Source organism: Schistocerca piceifrons, unplaced genomic scaffold, assembly GCF_021461385.2.
Source record: "Schistocerca piceifrons isolate TAMUIC-IGC-003096 unplaced genomic scaffold, iqSchPice1.1 HiC_scaffold_141, whole genome shotgun sequence".
Taxonomy (NCBI): Eukaryota; Metazoa; Arthropoda; class Insecta; order Orthoptera; family Acrididae; genus Schistocerca; species Schistocerca piceifrons.
Window position 1 is genome coordinate 30,001 of NW_025727247.1, and position 5,000 is coordinate 35,000.

Genomic DNA, 5,000 nt, shown 5'->3' on the forward strand with positions numbered 1-5,000 from the left:
ACGCGAGCTTATGACTCGCGCTTACTGGGAATTCCTCGTTCATGGGGAACAATTGCAAGCCCCAATCCCTAGCACGAAGGAGGTTCAGCGGGTTACCCCGACCTTTCGGCCTAGGAAGACACGCTGATTCCTTCAGTGTAGCGCGCGTGCGGCCCAGAACATCTAAGGGCATCACAGACCTGTTATTGCTCAATCTCGTGCGGCTAGAAGCCGCCTGTCCCTCTAAGAAGAAAAGTAATCGCTGACAGCACGAAGGATGTCACGCGACTAGTTAGCAGGCTAGAGTCTCGTTCGTTATCGGAATTAACCAGACAAATCGCTCCACCAACTAAGAACGGCCATGCACCACCACCCACCGAATCAAGAAAGAGCTATCAATCTGTCAATCCTTCCGGTGTCCGGGCCTGGTGAGGTTTCCCGTGTTGAGTCAAATTAAGCCGCAGGCTCCACTCCTGGTGGTGCCCTTCCGTCAATTCCTTTAAGTTTCAGCTTTGCAACCATACTTCCCCCGGAACCCAAAAGCTTTGGTTTCCCGGAGGCTGCCCGCCGAGTCATCGGAGGAACTGCGGCGGATCGCTGGCTGGCATCGTTTATGGTTAGAACTAGGGCGGTATCTGATCGCCTTCGAACCTCTAACTTTCGTTCTTGATTAATGAAAACATACTTGGCAAATGCTTTCGCTTCTGTTCGTCTTGCGACGATCCAAGAATTTCACCTCTAACGTCGCAATACGAATGCCCCCGCCTGTCCCTATTAATCATTACCTCGGGTTCCGAAAACCAACAAAATAGAACCGAGGTCCTATTCCATTATTCCATGCACACAGTATTCAGGCGGGCTTGCCTGCTTTAAGCACTCTAATTTGTTCAAAGTAAACGTGCCGGCCCACCGAGACACTCAATAAAGAGCACCCTGGTAGGATTTCAACGGGGTCCGCCTCGGGACGCACGAGCACGCACGAGGCGGTCGCACGCCTTCAGCTCGCCCCACCGGCAGGACGTCCCACGATACATGCCAGTTAAACACCGACGGGCGGTGAACCAACAGCGTGGGACACAAATCCAACTACGAGCTTTTTAACCGCAACAACTTTAATATACGCTATTGGAGCTGGAATTACCGCGGCTGCTGGCACCAGACTTGCCCTCCAATAGATACTCGTTAAAGGATTTAAAGTGTACTCATTCCGATTACGGGGCCTCGGATGAGTCCCGTATCGTTATTTTTCGTCACTACCTCCCCGTGCCGGGAGTGGGTAATTTGCGCGCCTGCTGCCTTCCTTGGATGTGGTAGCCGTTTCTCAGGCTCCCTCTCCGGAATCGAACCCTGATTCCCCGTTACCCGTTACAACCATGGTAGGCGCAGAACCTACCATCGACAGTTGATAAGGCAGACATTTGAAAGATGCGTCGCCGGTACGAGGACCGTGCGATCAGCCCAAAGTTATTCAGAGTCACCAAGGCAAACGGACCGGACGAGCCGACCGATTGGTTTTGATCTAATAAAAGCGTCCCTTCCATCTCTGGTCGGGACTCTGTTTGCATGTATTAGCTCTAGAATTACCACAGTTATCCAAGTAACGTGGGTACGATCTAAGGAACCATAACTGATTTAATGAGCCATTCGCGGTTTCACCTTAATGCGGCTTGTACTGAGACATGCATGGCTTAATCTTTGAGACAAGCATATGACTACTGGCAGGATCAACCAGGGAGCTGCGTCAACTAGAGCTGAGCAGCCGGCCGCCCGGGAGTGTGTCCCGGGGGCCCGCGCGAACACGCAAGCGTCCGCTCAATCATTCTGCAAACAGGAGGAGGCTGAGCTCCCCTGCACAATACACCTCGAAACCCTCTCAGGTCCCGGCGGCGCGCAGCGCCGTCCCAAGTACTTGGTCGGGTTCGAGAGAGGCGCAATCGCCCGGAGTTAGGCGAGTAGACGCTTTCGGTGCGACCACCCGTGCTCCCAACTGAGCTTGCCGCTGCCGACAGAGGCCCGGGAGCGTGCTGTCGTGGCATTGCCGGCGGGAGACAACACGCGCCACCTACGGTGACCGGCAGCTCCAACGCCAGCGCCACAGAAGGACAAAAGCCCCACTTGGGTGCCGAAGCGAACTCTCCCAGCACAGCGCACGCGCCAACACATCCGCACAGCTGCGATACAAACCACCAGCGAGAACCGCTGGGGCGACCGAGCAGCAGACGGCGTCGCGGCGCCGAGCGCCGGGCGGCGGCGCATCCTCAACGCACACAGTCCTCAATCGGACCAGCACACTGAAGATGTCCACCGCGCTTCGCACCGGGCCCGCGAGGACCTACTTTGGCCGCACGGCGCCGCGCGCAGGGTGCGCCGGCGCGCAGCTGCGACGCCTGCCGCGTCCGTCGGCCGGCGCGCCTGCCACTGGCCGCCCCCACCAGCCGGCTGTAGCGCGTGCGCCCACGCACCGCGCGGCCAGCACGCCGGGAGGCGCCCCCTCACCGGCCGGGGACGGTCCCACCCAGCCACCGCCGCGTATCGCTTCACACCCAGATGCCGTTCAGTTTCGTCGGCATGGTGGGTATCGCTGGAACAACCGGTTAGTACCTCAACCTATCGTCGCCATCACCGATTCACCCCTAGCGAGAACAACCGCACCACAACAGGTTACCATTTGTTCATTTGCGTAACTTCACCAGAAAACGCAGGCGTCCATCGCCATTTGCAACTTCAACGATTATTGCATGCCTGTGTCAGGTGTCACGCCACACTACGTCTGCCCACATACACGCAACAAAATGTGCACGCCTAGACAATACGTGGAAGGTGGCCCCCGTACGTATGCGATGTCCATTGCTCGAACGACTGTCAACCGGCCTCTGTAGCATGTCGCAGATATGGAACGCGGTGCACCATGCCATCACGGTGTGTGAGGAGAGACGACTAGGTCCGAATACATCAACAGACAGCTCATGCTGATCGCCATCCACGGCGTCCGTTCCTCCCACACGTCTCTATGGCGTACCACACTGCAATCCAGCTCTCATAGGGAGACGACACGTAGCTGCGTGCACAATATTTGCACTGTATGGTCCGCCGTTTTTGGGCGCAGTCGTTGTGCGGTCACACATGTGCCACGATGTATCATTCAGTACATAAGGACGAATGTGCAGTACAGATTGTGGTTCACGCGTACGACATCAGCGGACAGTTGACACAGGCCGCACCACAACGTAGCCTGAGTACGTCGCATGCGAAGGGCATTGAACATGCAAACTTCTCACCAACCAGCTTGCGAAGGCAGGGGGCAAGGTGGGGACGTGGGGAGGGGCGGCATGTACGTCCTGCTGCCATCCACATTACAGTGTACAGCAGGAGCATGTGGAAAGTGAGCAAGACTTGCAAGGTGTTTAACATGAAGCGATACACAGGGGTGCGGGCAGTGCGAGTAGCGAACTATATTGCGAGGGTTGCGGGTGGGCAACACTACAGTAATTGAACGAGTCGTATAACAATTACAGAGCAGGTTTAGGCGACAACGTGGGTTACGTTAAGGCGACAACATGGGTTAGGTTAAGGCACAACATGGGTTAGGTTAAGGCACAACATGGGTTAGGTTAAGGCACAACATGGGTTAGGTTAAGGCACAACATGGGTTAGGTTAAGGCACAACATGGGTTAGGTTAAGGCACAACATGGGTTAGGTTAAGGCACAACATGGGTTAGGTTAAGGCACAACATGGGTTAGGTTGAGGCACAACATGGGTTAGGTTAAGGCACAACATGGGTTAGGTTGAGGCACAACATGGGTTAGGTTGAGGCACAACATGGGTTAGGTTGAGGCACAACATGGGTTAGGTTGAGGCACAACATGGGTTAGGTTAAGGTACAACATGGGTTAGGTTAAGGTACAACATGGGTTAGGTTAAGGTACAACATGGGTTAGGTTAAGGTACAACATGGGTTAGGTTAAGGTACAACATGGGTTAGGTTAAGGTACAACATAGGTTAGGTTAAGGTACAACATAGGTTAGGTTAAGGTACAACATAGGTTAGGTTAAGGTACAACATAGGTTAGGTTAAGGTACAACATAGGTTAGGTTAAGGTACAACATAGGTTAGGTTAAGGTACAACATAGGTTAGGTTAAGGTACAACATAGGTTAGGTTAGGTTAGGTTAGGTTACACGTTGTTGTACGGAAAGGTGTAGGGGGGGGGGGGGGGCGGGGGCGGCAGGTTCGTTGATAGTGATTATAGTAAGTGAATGCTTGTGACATGATCAGATTTGTCACGTCAGGATGCACCTTTGGCTTATTAGAGGCGGCGCTCCAATTCTATGCTTGTGTGAGACCTGTGTCTTTGACTCATGTCATTGTTTGTGCGCTGTGACAGGAGGTACTATTGTGATGTTGGGTGCACCGTTGTATAGGACATGTGTGGGTGTTGGTGCCTGGTCTGCGCAATGGTGGATGTCGAAAGGCTGGGATATTGTATTTTCCGCACGGACCTCCTGGTCTGGTTGTGATAGTGTGGATTGTGTAATGTGGCGGAGAAGATGCACTGGATGTTGTTCCATGCTGGTGCTTACATATTGTATGTGCGCCTGTTAGAAGCAGAGAGTGGTGCGTGATCAGAGTGTCTGGCTGACGTGTGGTTCCCATTTTGGGCAGACTCTTTCAGCATGTATACGGACAGTTGTGTATATTTGCTGTAGTTTGATGGCTCTGCATTGATTACTAATCAGCGCCGTGTGTACGGGTAATCTGGTTCCAGTCCAAAATGTTCCATCTGTGTACATTAGTGACAAAGACTCCCCCCATGCAGTGGGGCTCGGTCTGTTATAACTCTTCCGCGTAATATATTTGCCCCACGTTTTTGCGACTGCGAGTGCGAGTGCAACGCGCATGGGGACCGACATGCTGATGGCTCGGTATCGGACGCCGTACAGTGAGCAACGCGATCGCGTCTCTCGCTCGTAAGTGGTACAGGTCGCGGCTCATGTATACGGACAGCGGGAATGTCGCATA

The 5,000-nt window shown here is 53.8% G+C and overlaps 1 non-coding gene across 1 annotated transcript in view; it reads right to left on the reverse strand.

The window, feature by feature from the left end:
- The window catches only part of LOC124733808, a 1,909-nt gene extending 195 nt beyond the window's left edge, over positions 1 to 1,714 (reverse strand). The window contains exon 1 of the ribosomal RNA XR_007009146.1: positions 1 to 1,714. This exon is cut by the window's left edge and continues 195 nt beyond it. This is a non-coding gene — a ribosomal RNA (small subunit ribosomal RNA).
- Positions 1,715 to 5,000: the final 3,286 nt, after the last annotated feature.